General features: G+C 41.2%; 1 protein-coding gene across 5 annotated transcripts in view; it reads left to right on the forward strand.

The window, feature by feature from the left end:
- Positions 1-19,445, forward strand: part of NDST2 (N-deacetylase and N-sulfotransferase 2) — a 135,244-nt gene that overhangs the window by 33,568 nt on the left and 82,231 nt on the right. For 4 of the 5 annotated variants that reach the window (XM_035545254.2, XM_035545245.2, XM_050712103.1 and 1 more), the window contains exon 3: positions 16,894-16,989. The exons of the other annotated variant lie outside the window; for it this stretch is intronic. The gene's annotated coding sequence lies outside the window, so the exon portion shown is untranslated. The remainder of the gene's footprint in view (positions 1-16,893; positions 16,990-19,445) is intronic. 5 annotated transcript variants of the gene reach the window in all.

Raw genomic sequence — 19,445 nt, forward strand, 5'->3', positions numbered from 1 at the left:
TTCCTGACGATACTGATGGTGCAGAATTCCAAATCCTTCAGTCATTCTCTCCTTCCCATTCCCTTCTGGATTCATCCCAGCTGACTGCTGCAGTCTAATAGAGGAAATCTCAGCCAAACTGTGTAATCTTATATTTTGGAAATTGAAAATTAAAATCATATGTTTCAAGTGACAAAAGGAGTAACTCCATCTTACAGTACCTGAGCTGTTGCTCAAGTGTCCAGTTCTGTGACAAAAAGAAAGTAATCTGATAAATTCTTAACAGTCAGGAAAATATCATCCAGTCAAAAAATTGTTTTTAAGTTGAGAATGCTGTAGACTATTTCTTTTACTGAGCCACTTGAGAGTATCTGAATGTAAGGGAGCAGCAGTTCGCTATGTGTGTCCATAGTGCTCAAGGCAGGGGGTGTGCAGAAGTCCTTCAGTCAAGCTCTAAAGGCAGCGAGCAATCTTCAGGATCACCCGTCCACCACTGACTAGTTGGCAGCCTGTATCCTCTACCTGAAATGGCACCTGGTGCTAACCATTTGCCATGGAATTATTAAGAAAACAGTACATTTATTCTTTAGGGTCCATAATGTTTTCTGGTATTTTTATTTTATTTTTTTTCAATTTACATCATGTTAAAGTCCCTTATGCTCTGTGGCTCTAATTTGTGTTTGAGCTGTTTTCTTGCTCTGTTTTCTTAAGCTGGCATAACGAGTCCCTCTTGCTTTTGCTTTCAGTGTTTTAACTTCAGTAGCTGAATTTGAGGTAGCTTGCTTTCTAAGCCAGTACAGGTGAGGAAAAGCAGCAACGTGAAGGGGGTACATCGCAATAACACACAGAGGGGAGAGGAGGAGAGAATAACGGGATGATGAAAGGCAAAACATTCACTGAAATGAGGTTCTAAAAAAGCACGGAGAGTATGTGTGTGTGGTGGGGAGGAAGTTGTCTCAAAAAGCTGTGTTTGTTCGCTGGAGGCTCCCGTGTGCTATAACTGAGTCAACATGTCAAAGTGAAGTATGTGGCGAGCTTTGCGAGTGGGGGAAAACTGCTTCTTCTGCACATACAGGGCTTGGATGAACCCATTCTTACAGCAATAAGCACTCTGCTTTTGCATTGCTGAAGCCACAACACAGCAGAATAGCTGTCCAGCCAAGCTCTGTAGCTGATGTTTCTCGAAAGAAGAATGCTTTAAAGAATTGCTTTAAATCTTTGTTTGGTTGGGAAGCTAAGAATAATTGGCTTTAACTTTGCTGCTGTTGTGGAACTGAATGAAGATGGTGAACAGTGGAGAAGATGACTGAATTGCTGTTGAGATACAGGCAAAGCAAGCTACAAGGGCCTTACCTAATGATTTTTAAATCTCAGAGAAACAAATCCCATTCCTTGCATGTCTATTTCTCATGCTGGTGTTATGTTTTGGAGATACACTGGCTTACTTTCGTTTAGTGTCTGTATTTGTGTGTTTAAAATGTATGGAAAAGGGATGATTGCAATGCTCTGTCCCAGCTGATACTTGCAGCCTTTGGCTGTGTGACTTTATGCTTGGTGCTGCACTTGCACCTCTCTCCTGGCTAAAGCTGCACCCTAAGACTTCATATGAACTTGAAAATCTTTAAAGCCAATGTTTCCGTGCTAACAAGCTAATTTTGTCTTGGTTGGTTTTTATGTAGAATCTTTACCTTTGGTGCTTTCATATTTTATAAATGATTCTTACTGACATATTTGATGTTCTGATTGTTTCCATAGAGACAGTAATGGCAGAAACCTGCACAAGGAAGGTGACAGCACTGTATTTTCAAGATCAACTGTTTTACAGAGGAATGGTTTGAGGGGGTGGGAATATAAAGCAGATTTTTCCAAGCAGTCACAGAATATTTGGGAGTAGTTGAATAACTACTGGAGGTCAGAGAAAAAAGGCAGCAGGACAGAAGAACTGGTTTGTTATTTTGGCATTTGTCTGTGTGGGGAAGCAGTGAACAGAAGGTCAGCCTAGAAATACGAAGTGCTTTCAGCAACACATCCCCTTTATTGCTGCTCCACATGAAGATGAAATTCTGAAATGCAAAAAACTGCAACGTAGAAATTATCTCAAAGAAGAGGCAGAAGTTAACATGCCTGTGAGACAGCATGTAACACACCTTTTTTAATTTCTCCCTTCCAAATTCATAACCTAAATGTAGGAAGCTTTTAGCATTAGCAATCAGGCACTTATAAAGCCATTAGTGAGAGCTGCAAACTTTTTTTTTACTTTTTTTTTTTAACCCTTGGTAAAATCAGCTGTCCAGTTTTATTTTTTGGGCAGCAAGGCTTGATCCATTTCATTATGCATTGTACTACCCATGTTTGCCAGCAAGATGATCTTGAGAGAATGCAAGTGTTTGATAAGAACCCTCGCTGTGGCTGAGAGGTTTGTTTTAAAGCATTCAGTAGGAGAGACGAGCATCCCCTGACAAGTCTCTTTGTAGCAGGTCTTGCTGCTTCTGTCTACGGTGTGGTCATTCGAAGCAGTTGTCTGAACTATAATGTATACCCACCTTTTCTTGTATCAGCTCGGGCAAGTGGGAGGAGATAATGAGAGAGATGCTTGTAAACAGTGTTAACTATTTTCTTTCAGGGACGAATCCCTTTTCAGTGAAGCGTTTGATAGCATTCAAAGTGCCCTTTCCTTCCCCACCACTATTAGGTGCTTAAGGGCTGCAGTCAGGCTTGGGACTTTGAGTCCAGCTCTGCCCAGGAAGAGCAAGTCAGGCAGCACTGCCCATCTCCAGGTGGCAGGCACATCTCTGGCCCTGGGGAAATCAAGCAGGCTGGTAGTAAGACACAGGTGCTACACTCCAATTTAACACATTGTTAAATTCACATCTCATATGCCTTCCAGCCAAAATATGGCATCATACTGTAAACTGAATTCGTGTTATATCGTATTACACTGGGAAAGAGAAGCAGGCAGCTGGGAACTTGGGTTGCTTTGAAAGTTACAGAAGTTACTCATTTGTCAGTGCCTGAGGCCTCTTAGGTTACATCTGCATGGTACCTCATCTGGTTTTTGCATTATTTTGATATCTTTGGAGTGGGGGTGAGTAAAAAAAAATATGTAATTTATGTTTCTTCTTTGTATTTATATGTAACATTTTGCACAGCTGGCATGTTAGGAAGTGTTTGATTCTGCTTTTCCCTTCACCCAATGAAGGGGAGGTTTCTTTGTTTTTTACCAGAATTACTGTGTTTAAAACTAGAAAGTAGTTTAGAAATCATGGATTAGTTAGTTGTAGCAGAAAGGCTGAAGTAAATTGTGCCATCTGGTCTAAATACCGCCCTCTTGTTTGCAGAACGATACAAAATTAAATGAAGTCAGTTTCTCCTTGAGAGAAGCTTATTTATAGATAGTTAAGCTGTTGAGATGCTGAGTTAGTAGGAAAATAAGAAGATTGGTTAGGACCCCTTTCCTTTTGGGGTTGTGTGTCTGAAGTGGGACATGACTGGAAATTCAGTGGTACCATGTGTTCTTTGGCTGATGACACAGGTGTTATGTAATCAGGTCAACTCACTTTGTGTACTCTCTGGCCGTGTTTATTCCTACCTTGAAATGACTTTTATTGAGAATAGCTTAGAGATATTTGAGCTATGGTTGTCAATTTGAATCAAGATGCTTTGGATTTCCAGAATGCTGTCCTCAGAATTGTTTGAGCTCTGAACTTCTTGGAAGATTTTTGTGTGCTTTCTCACCATGTTTTTTTAGTCTGTTTTATTCCTAGAAGCCCTTTTAATGTATGCTTTGAAAGATTCATGTGTAGTTGTTTTGATTGTTTCGTCTTCTGCATCTTTATAATTAAGTATCTGTCTTTCTTGCTTTTTCTTTCTCCCATCTTCATTTCAGCCAGGTAAAATCTGAGTTTTATTTCATGGTGCTCATAAGAGTGAACTTGTTCTTTTGCCATATTGATTAGAAATTGTCTTTAGAGGTGCAGAAGCCAGAGACATTGCCTTTTATTTTTACCCATGGCATTCAGTGGGGTAGTTGTAGACCTGGGTAGAGATTCCTGGACTTGAGTCTTTTGCCCTGTCAAGTTGATAAATGTGTCATTATTCTGGGGTTGAAGGGTTCTGGTTTATATGAAATAAAAGGGCACCGAGGACCAGAAAAGCATGATAGTTGACATTGACTTGTGGGTGTCAGGCCTGGCTGCCCTGCCAGTCCCTCAACTCTTCCATCTTTTTGCTATTTTTTTTTTGCTGTTGTGTTAATTTATTGCGTAGTATCCCTCTCTGTGAGTACTTGTGGATGTGGAATATCTGACTGACTGAGCTTTTCCTCAAGGTTGTGAGCAGGAACAGGAGAGTATTTGATCCCCACTGTTTTCACATGTAAAGTGAATCAGGCTGGGGCATCTGTCCATCGTGTTAAAGTATCTTTCAAGACATCTTCTCTTGGACACTAAATTCTGTCTCAGTTTCTGCTGTGCTAGTAGGGTAGATGGATACTTAACTCCAAACCTATCATATTTGTTAAGTTCTAATTAATTTACTTTTTCAATACAGAACAGGACTGCTCATCTTGCTCTTTTAATGTGGTACTTCAGTGAATAGCTGCAGTGAAACATTCTACTGCTAAATCATAGCACTGTTAGAGTGTAGTAAATTCTCTTGTTAATTTTTGTGGTAGGCATGGTTTTTAGAGTGGACACCTGCTTGGAAAAGCAGTGAATTTGGTTCTGGGTTCACAGTTGTGGCCACTGAAGCTGTGTTTGTTCCCCGAGCAGGTGCACTGTAGGCTGCCATGGCGTGACATTGCCAGTCAGTCCCACCAGCATGGCTCACTACTGCTTCACTGCTCTGTGAAATGGCAGCTTTTGTGATGTGACGGCTGTGTGCAGACCACCAAACTCGATCACAACCAAAGTCAGCTTCGTTCTCAGCCAGCCTGAAGCTATTGCTGTATTCCAGCTTTTATTCTTGCATGACAGGCACACATGGTGGGCAGTCCTTTGCATGTTGGCTGTACTGTACTGTTTATTCTTCTGTTTAGGAAGCTGGGTGAGACCTTGATTCTGTGTGGGCATGCTTCTCTCTGCACTTCAGTACCTCTCTGTAGGGTGCCTTGTGATGCTAGCTTTAGTCTATTCGTTGGAGATTTCATTTCCAAAACATGTATCTTGCTGGTGAGACACATCTATGTTCCCCTTCTGGTGGTTGTAGGAAACTGTGCAATAGAAAAATATGGTTGGTATGACTCTTTGCTCTTGGAATGCTTTTTGGCACATTTCTGAATATTGGTAACACTGTGTTAGTATCTTTCCCCCTTGCCTGAAGTACGCTGCTAGAATGGATTTGGGAAAGTTCTTCTTTTCCATTGGTGTGGAGTTCGGATCACAGCAAGACAAGTGGATGATATTAGTAGATGGCAAGTCTTTGAAGTATGTTACAATCAACTTCAGAGAGAAAGAAAATCCCTTCCCTGAGCTACAGATAAACAATAATGCTTTCAAACCTTGAAGAGGATCAAGGTGAAACTCAGTGAACAGCAACTGCAGAGGAGATGCTGCTGCTTTGTGACAAGTGGCAAAAATACTGTCTTTCTTTTTGTGCTTCCTTAACAAAGCAAAATAACGAAAGTACTCTGAGGTTGTTCTATGAAAGGAACATAAAAAGTTTTTTGTTTCAGATATCCTCATCTTAATAGATGTGGGTAGAATAGATTTTAAAAGAAGGATGCAAGTGCCTTCTCGGAATTCTGAACTATCTTCAAAAGCAAGTGAAAAGAACTGAATTTGTCTGTTTGTGTGGATGCATTTCACAGCATTTATTTGCCTATTTAAACTTGTAGGGGAGTAACATCTTCCACCTGCTGTGTCACTCTCAGTTCAGTTGGCTTTGGCTGGGAGAGAGAGAATGGAACAGTCTCATTTCTCTTGTTAAAGTAGTGAGGGAAGAAGGAAACTACGTCTAGACCATGCACCTGAAGTACATTTCAAAAAGTAGATATGTCCCCCCCGCCTGAGGTGAAGGAGCTCTCAGGAAGATGCGTTGGAGAGCACAGTAGGAAGTGGCTGCAGAAGTGAAGTGACTAGGATTGCTCCTTCTGAGGCTGCCGTTTGTTTTTTTACAAGATTCTGAGTCTTGGGAGACAAAGGAGAAAACCACATTTTCTCCCAGGATGAAAGTATTTTTCAAAAGCAAGAATGTATTCGCATAGCTTTGAAATGGCTGATAGATAAAAGCTGAAGTTCAGTGGACAGAGGCATGTATTAACATGCCATATGGGTTGCAGTGTCATGAATGATAAATAAGAACTTATGTAAGAACCTGAAAGCTGAATGTCCAAAATTGAAATAGGAATAATGAAGAAAAATGATAGCTTAAAAAATACATTTTTAACATACTTGCTGACACCTGATGACTACTGGGAGAATTCAAACCAACTGTGCAGGTCACCTTTAACAAAAAGCTGACTGTGTAGATAAGGGTTTAAAAAGGTACTGCACAACAGTCTGTCCCGTATATAAAACCCAAGTGAGAACAAACTACAAAATGAGAGGTGGTGGGCTTGGGTGGGGGAGGGAGATTTAAATGTGGCCTTCAGGAAAGAATCTGTGTAAAGAATTGAGAAAGAAATAAGATGGCAGCGGCAGCAGCCAGGATTTGCAGAGCTTTTCAGTCCTTTGTTTGGTTATCTTGCATAAGTGCTTTAGCCAGAGACTCTTTCAGTAGCTGCATGGGGCCGGCTTGGAACACAAACGTGCATGAATCCAAATGTAATTTCCCTGTTGTGCACATTCTGGCTGTGACAGCTCAAGTTATGAATGTAAAATAGCAGAATAAAGTTCAGAAGATGGCCAGGCGTGCAATGTTAATAAGAATTGAATTACCCAGAGCTCTTGTGAGTTTGGCGAAGGTGCTGCCCGAATTTTAAGTTTAGCTGCTTCCGTGCTTAATTTTGGTGTGCCTTGGAAAAGAAGAAATAGTCTGTGCGTCTGTCTCCTTGTGCATGTTGGTGATTCAGCGTAATAAAGTAATGTTCAAAGCAGGCAAAAGGGTTGATGCTAATTCTCCGCTCCAGTTTATGGCTGGTGCTGGCACATAAACTCAGTAAGCATCAGTGGTTTCGATCTGTAGCAAAGAAGTACTGTCCAGGGAATGACAGGATCTTCCCTTTCAGGCAGTTCTGTTCGCTGTGGGGTAATTATCCATAATCTGCCGCTTTCCCTAATTCCCTGCATTCAAGGGGAACTTCTGTGCAGAAGGGATTTCCTCCTCTGCACCAGTACGCTGCTCACAGAAGGGGCACCTCACCATGATTGGGGGTCAGCTTGTCCTGGGGCTGTGCGAGCAAGGAAAGGTGTTTTCCCCCTTCTACGCGCAACTTGCTTGGCAAAGAGAAGTTGCAAAGTTTACAACTTTCCCTGCTTCTTCAGCATCAGATTTTCCTGGGTCTGTCCTCTCTTTCTCTCTCTCTCTTTCCAGCCTCCTTCCATCTCGTGTTACCATGGAGAATGAAATGCCAGTTCCATTCAAGTTGTCTGCTGAATAGGTTTTGAGGTTGATGGATGGTGAGAATCTCTTATCCCTCCTTCTCCAAACACCGCCCCTGCCTGGTTCTTGACATTTCACTTGCCAGGGACTGGCAGTTGGGGAGAGGGAACTGAAAAGGAGGCTGGCAGTGTCCTGCTGAGATGCTCTTTCAGTTCCTTGGATGAAATCAGCAGCCGTGAGAAGGTCTTAAGGACTTTGGTGCAGAGCCTTGTCCTCAAGCTGGCTGAGGCATGAATGCTCACTTGAGTGCGTGCTCCTGCTTCCCCAAAGCACCCAGGGAAAGAAGATTCATACATGACTCTTGCTTCTGCTTATGGCTATGTTTTGAGGGGTGATGTAACCTCTGCAACTTAAAGGGAAAGGTAAGGAATGAATCAATACAATACGTGCTCTGGCATAACCTTTTTCTCTCAGAGATACTTCTTTTAGACTTCATTTTAGTGCTACCTCATGCGAGAAGTGGACTTTCTGCAGTCTGACTTGCCTGGGTTTGTGGCTGGGATGCTGAAGTTAGCAGGAGCCTGTGCTTAGTGTGAGTCTAGGAATCCCCATGTGCACTGGTTGCCTACTCACGGTAGTATTGGTAGTGTCAAAACAGCCTTCTGAATAAGGTACTTATTAAAACAAATATTAGAGCATCATGGATTTTAACAGACCCAGGGTTGAAATGTGGTGTTGGAGTTACTGCTGAAGTACATGAAATGGGGCTACAAAGCAGAAAAATCAAAATGATAGCACTAAAATATCACAGAAAATATTTCTTTCGTTGTGATTTATTACTTTTCATGCAAGATGACTATGGCTTTACAAGGAATCGGGAGAATTTTTTGTTTATGGTGGAAGGCTTAAGCTTGTCCTTTTTACTGAAGGGGTTGTTTTGACTGATGACCACCCAATAGTTTGGGAGAAGCGACTACCTGGCATTGTTTGTTGGTGTGTGCATTTCACTTCTGGAAGTAATGGTTAGAATTTACATTCAGACATTTTTTCCAACTATAAGGGTTCTGTGTACATTAACTTGTTAGGAGAGGGAAAATATTTTTGTGACCTTTCAGCTAAAACCTGATGTGTCAGGACCATACCAGCATAGGAATTATACGTTAGTGGGTGGCGTTCCAATTTAAGGTCATAAGTGAAAATTTGTTATGGGTGCTTTTGAAAAGCTGTGCTATTCCTAATAAGCAATTGCGAGCTCTTTCTTTCAGTATATCTCTTTGAAGCATTGCAGTGAAAAATATTTCTATACCAAACTATTAATAACCTTCTGTATGTTCCTAAACTTGCTAAACAAATACATCTTCCCCAGTACCATCAGCAGCTTTTGCATGTCTGAGCTTCACAAGAGTTCACTTTCCATTTGATGCTCTCTGGCCTGTTCGTTGTTTGACTGTTGTCGCCCTGCTAGAGTTTTCCTGCTGCAAGGTTGCTTTTCCTCTTGTGGAAGCTGCTTCCAAAATGCTAAGAGGTTAGCAGTTTGGCCACTGGTGTGTTAAAAGGGAATTTTCTAATTACTGCTTCGGAAAGGCATGGGTGTGTGTGAATATATACAAAACAAAAATAAATATAATATATATATGAATATACCATCCCATTCTTTAGTTAATTTATTGTAAAGATCGTATTATTGTTTTTATCTCAAAGCTCATTAGGCATTCCCTAGATAGATGCGTGCATAGTGGACCTGTGATTTTTAGTCATATAAAATAATGAGCAGGACTTTGGTTTTCTGGTTTGAAATTGTTTGGCTGGGGTACTGCAAAAAAAATTACATTTACAAAAATATACTGCTGAAGCAGCTTCTTTTTACCAGAAATATGTTACCCATGTCAGATGGAGTTGAGAGAAAGTGATACAGTGAGGAAAAAGGGGGGAAGTCCTGTGGGATACTGAATGATACTGTGGTTTGGGATTAGCTTCCTAATAGGCACTCAGCTTCATGTTACCATTCATAAGGGATAGGGGAAGGGGTGAGCATCTGTTTTATTTAACAGTTTGATTTTGAGGGAGCTGAAACAGCATCAGCATTGAGGCTTGGGTTGTGTATTTCAATTTATTCTGTTACCCTGCTGGTTTTTTTTGATTTACATGCTGCCTTCTCTATGGAAAAAAATATACTTCTACCTGGTTTTGAGTTTGCATGAAATGAAATCCCTGATCTTTCTCTCCCTCTCTGTTTGTGAGGATTGTTATGTTAATAATTGTAGAGATTGTCAAAAGTTTTTCTGGGTATTTCTGACAGGTTTCAACTTCAGAAAAAAAAAGTCTTCCAGTTTTCAACATAGATATATTTAGATTCAGTTTGCCCTTTGAAATGCCTCCTTCTTTTCCCTCCTACCAATATAAACCTTTTCTGTTTGGCTTTGGTTTCCCCAATGAGAATTGCACTGACTTTATAACAACAAAAACAACAACAAATTTTATTCTTAGGATGCTCCTGGTAGCTTCCCTGCTTCATTCCATCTGGCCTTTGGTTAAATTATTCTTTGAAAACAAATGTTCATGTCCTACTGTTTTTAGATTGAGAGCTGCAAAATAGCAGTTCTGTAACTGTTCCTCTGTAAACTGTCACTCGGGCCTTTTATGGGTTCTGAGATTTTCATGAGTATACTGTGGCTAGTACTATTAACCACCAAAGGTGACTTTTATATTATACCTGGAAATACCTCCTGACTTCAGAAATTGGTGCTTAGATGGTGGCTGTTATAATCCAGTGATCCTTCCTGGCACATATAGTTCTCTTACGGTATTATTTTTCCTATTCTGAAGGCTGATTCCTTCTGACACAGTTTATTAGTGTACCACTGTCAAGGTTTTTCTAGAGGCAAAATGCCATAAGGTCCCCAGCTATGGAAATCCTGAAGATTTTACAGTTTGCCTTAATTTTTGGTTATTGGAGTCTAGTTCTTGTATTGGCTCTTTCGTTCTTGAGTTCACTCATCCTTAATTCTGCAATAGCCTGAAACACTTGAGATCTGTCCTTTATATTGTACAAAATGTAAACACTTAAAAACAAAATACAAACACCAAATACTATGCGATTTCATGTCAATTTCAACTACTTATTCAATTCCCTGTTTTCCAAATAGGTTGTTTTTCTAAAATGTCTTCCTTAAGCCTCAAAAATAAGTCGGATTTGAAAATACAGCAAAAGAAAGGTATTCCAGAATGACAGTGCTGTTCCCTTTCATTGGACTCAGTGATTTCCCATCAGTGCATTTGTTGAGGCTTCCACAGGCTCTGTTGCGACAGAGCATCACGGGTCCTGAGGAGTTTGTCACATGGTAGGGGAAACCTTGGGTATAGGCAGCCCTTTGTGCCCATGTGCCTGGAATCTTTGACTCTAGAAATTAATGTTACGCATAAATGATATTTTTAGATTAAATAAAAACGGTAATATGAGGAACACCAGCAGATAGCGATGCTGTATCCAGCAAAGAGAGGCTGAAGAACATCTTAGTGGTGTGTCTGCTGTGGCTTAGAGGAGTGAAATGGCTCTGTATTACTAATTAAGCCCAAGAAGCATATTGCTAGCTAGCTTCTTGTTTAATATGTTTAAATAACATCTCAATTAATACTACAGCTAGTTTGAACAGAAGTAAAATAAATTTGTCAAATGTATTATTCTGGTTTCCTTGTTATCTGTCATTACAATGTCTTTGACAAAGACTGCTAGATCTCTTAGAGAACTTAATTCTGGAGAAAAATATTGAATGAATGAATTGTTGCACTAAGACTAGGAAAATTGGTTGGATAACTTGATCATTCTTCAGTCGGTTATTATTTCTAATCCCTGTTTTCATCTTTTATTCGCGTTTCACTTTGGTTGTCCCTTAATGGAAATTAGGGTATTTAATTTTCTTTCTGCATTTTGCAAGAATTATTTGGGACTTCCGTCTGTCTCCCTCTTTCCTCCTACTGCTTACCTCTTCCCTAAATGTGCTGTTTTCTCCCTGCGTTCTTTCCCTGCTGTACTTCCCCTGCCATCATCTTTCCCTCCTCCTTTCCCATCTAGACAGTAGCCAGAGCCTGTCATTCTCCCATCTTGCCCTAGAGCCTCCTGTCCTGGCTGCTCTGCTCTGTACGTGCAGGCAGCTGGAGGAAGATTGAGCTCTAGACCTCCTCCTGTTTGCTACATGTTTTACTTCACCTTTTCCGCAGTGAATAGTTCCTGGGTTTCTGTTTGGAGCTTTCCCAGCCAGCACAACACGGGACTGACCTCATTTGCTTCAGTTTCACTCCTGCCCGCAGCTGCTTAGCGTCGAGGCGGTGAGAAAGGAGGCAGCTTTGTGCCGTGAAGCTGGGAGAGAGCCCTGAGCAGAGCAGGAGACTGAAGCCGTCTGTCCCTAGACTCAGGAAGACAGCTCTTCACTCATTTGTATGTTACAGCCTTAAAGTCTGGAAAATGAATTGTAGTTTGTCTTTCACCAGAGCTTCCTAACTGTTCTGGTCAAGTGGATTTCTAAGCCCTGTATCGGCTGGTCTATATGCAAAGAATGAGTGCTGTGCTCTCCAGTCACTCATTCTGTTATCTCAAGTGTCATTTACTGGAATCTCTCTACCTTTTGCCTCCTGTAAAATGTAAACTGAATTACAGGTGTATAGTTCAATCAACGTATTAAGTGTGTGAGGAATGAGAGGCAGTGGGGATTTTGATGCCATAACCATAGTGAGAATATTAAAATCTGTGATACCAGGTATCTAAGCTATTTTCTAGTGTATTGAGAGCACCGGTTATGTAAGAACAATTTACAGCCGAGACAAAACGTTTCTGTGCTAGGTCAGCACAACAGGAGATCATTTCCCCTCACCCGGCAAAGCTGCTGCTCTACAAACCATGTGGCTGCTAGTTAAAAGACTCAGGTGTGCAGTGTGGCTGCTCATCTGGGATGGGGAGATTGGAGTCATTGGTAAACACTCGTGAGGGTTTGGCTGGAAAAACATGGCAATTTCAGGTACTCTGTGTTTGTGTGTAGTCCTTATCCCAGTCACTCTGTTGCATGCTTTATACTTAAAATCACCTTGATCAGTGTCTGAGACTGATTTTGTGCCTAAACATCATGCATGTAGTATTGGTGTTTGCATTATCTGTAGATGCAGAACACTGGATTCTCAGAGCTGAGCATTTTTGTTTTGTTCTTTTTACATGATGCACAGCAACTGAAGTTGCTGTTGTCTTGCCCAAATTTGCCTGAACACAAAATCGAAATGAAAAACTGTAAACCAGAATATAGCACGGGAAGCACGACAAGAAGTGGGAACATAAATACCGTTCCTTCTAACTTCAGATTTCTGAATAGGTGTTTGATGGCAGATTACTGTGAAGACTGGGAACAGCAAGCTAGTGAAGGGTGGAGTCAGATTTGGGTGCAGTGTGAGGGATGTCCCTTGTAACCAGATAGAGTTGTACAGCGTGTGCCTCTAGGCCAGTCACAGGCTGTTTCAGGTTTCTCCCTGTGAAATCCTGCCCTTTAGTCTTATTCCAGAGCTGTAGCACTCGATACCAATGTGTTCCCTACATCCCTTGCTGCCCAGTCTGGTTATCATTTGTTGGCTGTATTTTGCTTTTCCCTAGCTGGAACACGGGACTTTTACAGTGACTGGATTTGATAGTAGAGCAAAAGGATGGAAGTAGGGAAAGGGATAACTGAAAATGATATTTTCTTCTGTTTTATTTAAAACTTATCATTTTTTGTAGCAGAGCAACATTGTAGAAGAAACAAGAGGTCACAAAGTCAATAAAATGCATGTCCAAGTCCAGAATTTCCCCACAAAACAAGTAGCTTGGGGAGAATATGGTCTAACGGTCTAGGACATTCTCTAGCCAGCCTTTGTATTCCCTGTCTTCCCCTCTCGTTTGTACAATAAAGCTGTTGTTTTGTGAAAGGTGATCTCAGACCGTGCTTCTCCTGGAAAGGTCAGTGTTGCTCTCGTCTCCCACAGTTGTGGCATTTCTGTCTCGCTTCAGTTCCTGCAATCAGGCAGCTGGAGGGTGCATCCTGTTGGCTCATAAATCTGACTGACTGGTAATCATTTTTTGGTGGATCACTTATTCGGATCAGCGTGCTGTAAATAGCAAGGGATGTGGGTCGACCTTTTTTGCTAGTAGCCACTTGTGAAACTGTACCCTGACCCTATTATCACTCCTCTGTAATATGCTTCGGGCACCTGACTGAGCACTGAGCAATAGCGTCTTGCAGATACGTACAGGACAAGCTGCAGTTTCTTCTTCTATAAGCAGTATCTCAGTGTAGCATAATAACTGTGTACATGTGAGCTGTGATGTCCTCTTATGCTGGGGTTTTCAGACTCAGTCGGGCTGAGCATCATCTGCAGGAGTAACGTCAGCTCTGGGCCAAGCTGGCATGGGCATAGGCAGAAGCACGCTGCAGTTCCATCCTCCTCTCTCTTTTCTTCTCTCATTTTTGCTCTCTTTTGCCCCGTATGCCACATGACCTGCTCCTTATTATTGCAGAGCTCCTTCCTGGGACCTTAAGCTTGTGTTTCCATCTATGCTTTACAACCCCACAAATCAGGCATCGTGTGAGGTTAATTACAAGCACTAAAGCTATGCTCCCATACGTCATCCTGCCATACCTCCACTCCTGGGCAGCAGCAGCAGCCTGTACACAGAACAGCGTGTCAGTGACCTCAGGCAAAAGGCATTAGTGGCTTGGCAGAGGTGCTTGCCCCAGCGTTCACATGAGAACCCAGAAGATACGGTTAGGAGCTGCCATCATGTACTGAATTAGAAACTGTTTTTGAGATTCTCTGCTTTGGTGGCTGATCTTCAGAGAGAGCATGGATCTTTTACTACCTTCACCAAAATGGGCTCTTTCTTATAGGGAAGAGATTTATCCAGTAAAGAAGATGGCTTCTAGTCCCATCTTCCCATTTCTGTTTCATCCAACAGTTATTTCAGTTTTTTAGAGTACATGGGTTTCTTACTCTGGATGTTGTTTATAAATAGTACCAGTAGCAGGAGGCCTTATCAACTGTGAGCAGCTGTACTTGCCCCTTCATTTTAAATCTGAGCAACTAAAGTGCAGATGAACAATAGAACTTCGTTTTTTGGCAAGTGAAACTTTTAAATTCTTTGGGATTTGTTGAAAGCTATTGCCTCTGTGCTGAAAACGAACTAACATTGCCTTTTTGAGGAAGACTATGACCTGTTTGTTGGAGCTTAGAGTAAAGGTTCATGGTAGTAAGTATTAAGGTCTGTAATGCTTTGGTTTTGAAATGCTGTATGTATGTATATATATGGACTATTATGCGTAGCTAAGTATATTACTACTTGCGTATATTGGAGATACTACAAAGTCAGGTCTGATTTCCTTGAGGCTCTCATCTGTATACTCTTTGCAGAAGTGGCACTTGGGGAATGCCTGAGGATACTGGGAAGTGAAGAGGAATGCACACGGGCAGAACTTGAGAGGAAAGGACTTTAAACGATGTAAGGGGGATGTTGCAGATTGCCTTCGTAAGCATGACAGGTTCATTTTTGACCTCTGAATTACTGTGTAGGGACTTAAATTGGCCTTTTCTCCATTTATTTTTTACAGCAAAGGCTTTAATTTCTCTGGGTAGAAAATTCAGGTTGCAGGTTATCCATGCACAGACCCCATGCTCGGACCTGGAAGTGGTGCATCTGTTCCTGCATGGCTTACACCCCGAGCTAATTGACCTGCTGAACCTTTGCCAGCTTTATTCAGAGCCACCGCTGATGTCTCTGCATTGTGCTCCCAGAGCATGGGCCACTGGGAAGCAGGATTTTGATGGGCTGGGCATTCAGGAGCCAGTCAGGATCCACAGCTTGCAGCCTTGGGCTGAAGTTCAAGCTCTGCAAGACATAGAGACGTGGAGCTGATGAAAGAGTAACACGTTACCTGCACTGTGACCCTTTCTGCTTTGAGAGGTTTGCTAGCTGGGTTTTGTTGTAGGGCTGACCCTGTACCTCAGGTAAGAGACCTCCCAGAACCTGGAGCACTGGAAAGCATGGTGCACAGATTCTGGGCTGTAGCCTCTGTGCAGCTGGGTTTGTGTGGTCAGGGCTTTTTCATTATTTGGGTGTTCCTGTCTCCCATTATCCTGGCTAGTAGAGAGCTGACTTAGTTTGTTAACGCTTGGTTAAAGCGAAGTCTGACCAGGCTAAGAACAAAATGTTTAGTTCAGATGTTTTCTGATGGCATGTTCAGCGTTCAGAACATTTATGGCAAGGATGGAGAGGGCAGATAATCCTGGGCCTGTCTCTGCTGCAGTATTCATTTACCCTTGGATAATGCCTTTCTTCCTAAAAACAAACTTACTCAGTTTGATGTATGTTCTTCTTAGTGAAATCTATCTCTGTAGTATGAACAGCAAAGGCACTTTTTTATTTTTTGTTTCAAGCAACATCTACAGGCCTGCATGGTTTGCATGTGCTAGGAAGTTGGGTAACAGAGGAATTTTGTGAACAATAAAGCAGATTTATTTTTTTTTCTGGTAAAAAGTGTCAGTTTTTTTCACCTTGCAGAGTAGAATAAGTTTTTGTTGTCAGATTGTGAAAAGATGTACAAAAGGAGATGTGAGTGGAGAGAGTACCTACTGTAATGTAACCTTCCGTGGGAAGCAATGCTAATATTTACTTGTGTTTGCTGCTAATGGGTAGAAAAATATTGGTCTGTCCTTGGGCTGTGGTAGTTGACAAAGAAAAAATTAACCCCCTTTGATAGCTGTAAAATCTGTTGCCTTCTTACACCAAATTTTTTGTTTCCTGTATGTGGTTTTGAAAAATTTGTTAAGACAGGTCTTAGGAAGTAAAGTGTCATGTTGGGCAAGACATCTTCTGGTCGCCTTGGAGAGCACCTCACTGTTTGCTGGTTTTCTCTTTTCAGTGGGAAGTACATGGTCTTCCCAGTCCCCAGCTTAGCCTTTCTGTTTAACAGTTACAGTAGGGTGTACCAGGCTGAGCAGTGGCACGTGGTAGAGGCTCCTTTTTCCTTCAGGAGCTTGGGATATAACTCTTATTAACCCGGAAAGAAGAAGGAAAACAAAAATCTGGCTGACTAAGAAATAGGCCAGTGTGCGTAATTTACAGTTCTTGTTTAATCTTTATGTTTGCAGCTTTGGGTAATTTCTGGTCAGTTCAGTTATTCCTATTCCTTTCTGGCCAAAAGAGTCACGAAGGGGCATTCTAGCAAGCATGGAAAAGTGGATTAAAGTCAAAGCACTAGAGTCAGAATTACTTTACTGTAATTTCCTGAACTGGAAACTGCAGTAATTCAGGTATTGAAGTGGATCAGATGCCCTAGCCAGAGAATGTTTCCAGTTCAGAAAATGTTGTTGCGCCTTACACCATCAGGTACGCATATTTATACAAAACTTCTTCTGTCTCCCTAGGTTGGTGTTTTTGCTCAGTCTGCATCTGGTATAACACAGCTTCGCTCAGTCTGCATCTACACAGGTCTTTTTCAGACTGCACACACACTTCTTGAGGTAAGGAAGAATTGCTATAAAGGATAATTTTGGCCTAGGTAGTGTAGTAGACGAGGGACAGAATTCCTATTCTGTGGGTCTTTGGTTCAGTATGTTGATAAAAGTCATAATAATTTTCTTCGACTCAGGACATTAATCTGTTTCTACGTTTATATAGTTTAATACTTTATGCTTTCTTGAGTGTTATTTATGAAATGCTATAAAGTACAAGTAATCAACTGAAGATGAATAGTGACTCTTCAGGTTTTCAGGCCTGTATTATCCTTGAGGTGATTTTTAGTTGTTGATATTTTTCTTGATATGTGCAGCTCTTTGTGTTTAATGTTTCTGGGTTGGGGCTAGTCACCACTTTGCGTGGTGTTGCATAACCTGGGACAGGGACTGCAGAGTTCGCTGTGATTCAGCTAATAGGGTTTTAAGCAGCACAGGGTTATCTATGTTAAATTTCAAAGTTTTATGTTAAACCTGATGTCACTTTTCAGCAGGGCTACACTCTTTAATCTTGTTACCATGCTCTAGGAGAGTTACAGGGATAGTAACATCAGTGCTTGCCATATAAGGCTGTCTGGCTACTGTTTCAGGAACCAGGTTTGTGTCTTTATCCAGTGTCTCTTAGTAGCACAGTGTGCAGCCCCAGCACCTTCCTTCAGGAGGCTTTAGAGGATGGCACTAACTAATGGCATTGCGATGTGGGCTTTGGTGCTCCACCGCTTCCCCTTGATTTGTGAAAACGTCTGAACTGCAGAGTGCTCCAGAAAAAGTAGGAGGCATGTTGGTTGCAACTGAGGGAAGGTCAGTGGTCAGTGGCCAAACCCTTAGCTTGGTAGGTGGGCATAGATCACTGAAGAAATTGAATCATGCGTGGCTTTAGTGAACGGATAAGGAACGGATATTCTGCTTCTCAGAGTATCTTGGAGATCCTCCAGCCTCAACCTTCCAACAGAATTGTCATATTGAGAGGAAGGGGGTATGATTTTCCTTTACTGTCTTCCTCTTTGTTTCTGTACCGCTTCCTTTCTTTTCTTTTTTTTTTTTCATTTTATTTTTTCTTTAAGGAATTAACATAAAACCCCATTTTAAATTTTCAAAGTTGTAATAAAACAAAAGAGAGGTGCACAGGGGCCTCATTCATCACCTTTTGTCACCAGACTTGATTTGACATCTGAGACTACAGAGAAACTTTGGCAAGTGCAATGATTTCCCGTGCGGGGGTAATAAGAGAGAAAAAAGCTGTCAGTTGAAAACAGCAGGAGCTGCATTAGCAAATATAAATTAAACAGATGGCTAAGATACTGCAGCTGTCACATAGAAGCTCCAGGAAGATATTTAGCTTAGAGCTGCAGGAGGCTATTTTAAAAGGAAAGATGAAAACAACGACCAAGCAAAGTTTAGCATGGCGAAGAAACAATAGAGGCATTCAGATGATTGTGAAACTTACCCAGCACTGACTTTTTTCCTTCACCTCTTCAAATTTTAGGACTCTAAAATTAATTCAGGATCAGCTATTATAAGATTACATTACAGATTTTCAGACAGTGGGTTTGTTTACTGGTTTGGAGCTACCCTTCTGTACTCTTGCATGAGATATTGGCTCTCACACATATCCTGGAAAGACAGGAGCAATGTGACACACATCATACAGTTTTGTTCTGGTTGTTTTGCAACTTTTTCAAGGAAACCTTATGAAAGAATTGTTTTTGAATAAAAAGTTTGAGGATATGCAGTGTTAGGAGTGCTAATATTTTGTCAACGGATGCACCTGCATTTAAAGTGTTTTGCATGGTCAGTCGTAAGGTGATATTTTTTCTGACCAGTTTTCAGCCATGAAGTGACTGCTCTTTTCCTTTGTGAAAGAAATTACAAAACTGCATGCAAGTGTGCTGGTGTTTAACAGGTGAAGGCTATTTGGAATTCCAGTGCTGTTTTTGAGAGGCCAAAAAGCAAGTAGTTTTCAAAATATTGTATGTATAATTTTCCTCAATTAGGACTGATGATTTGTCTTAGATACCTTGTATGTAAGCAGAGACTGATACGCTGCCTTCATAAACATGTGAAGATGTGAGTTTGCAAAGTAGGTGCATTTGAAGCCTGCATTTTACATTCAAAGAAATAGTGTACGTATCTGTGGTGGGCTTTTTTTTTTTTTTTAGCCATGTGAGAAATTCTGGATTTTTGGTTGTACTGCAGTGCTCTGTGCAAAATTAGTGCATCTTCTATTCTGTGTATTTTTTCTTCTAAATTGTGTTGTTTCTTTACCATAAATGTCCCTAGGTGCAGTTAGCTATAGGTGTATACTTCATCTATATAGATGATTTGGGAGCTATAAAACTGTCTGTCTAACAGCTAAATCTTCTGTTCCTCAGTATTGATCCTTCCTCCCATCATCCCCATAAAGGTTGAGTATATAAGTCCTAGCAGGCTCTGAAAGTCAGTGCATCTCCATTCTTTTAGAAGTA

Source organism: Cygnus atratus, chromosome 7, assembly GCF_013377495.2.
Source record: "Cygnus atratus isolate AKBS03 ecotype Queensland, Australia chromosome 7, CAtr_DNAZoo_HiC_assembly, whole genome shotgun sequence".
NCBI classification, from domain to species: domain Eukaryota; kingdom Metazoa; phylum Chordata; class Aves; order Anseriformes; family Anatidae; genus Cygnus; species Cygnus atratus.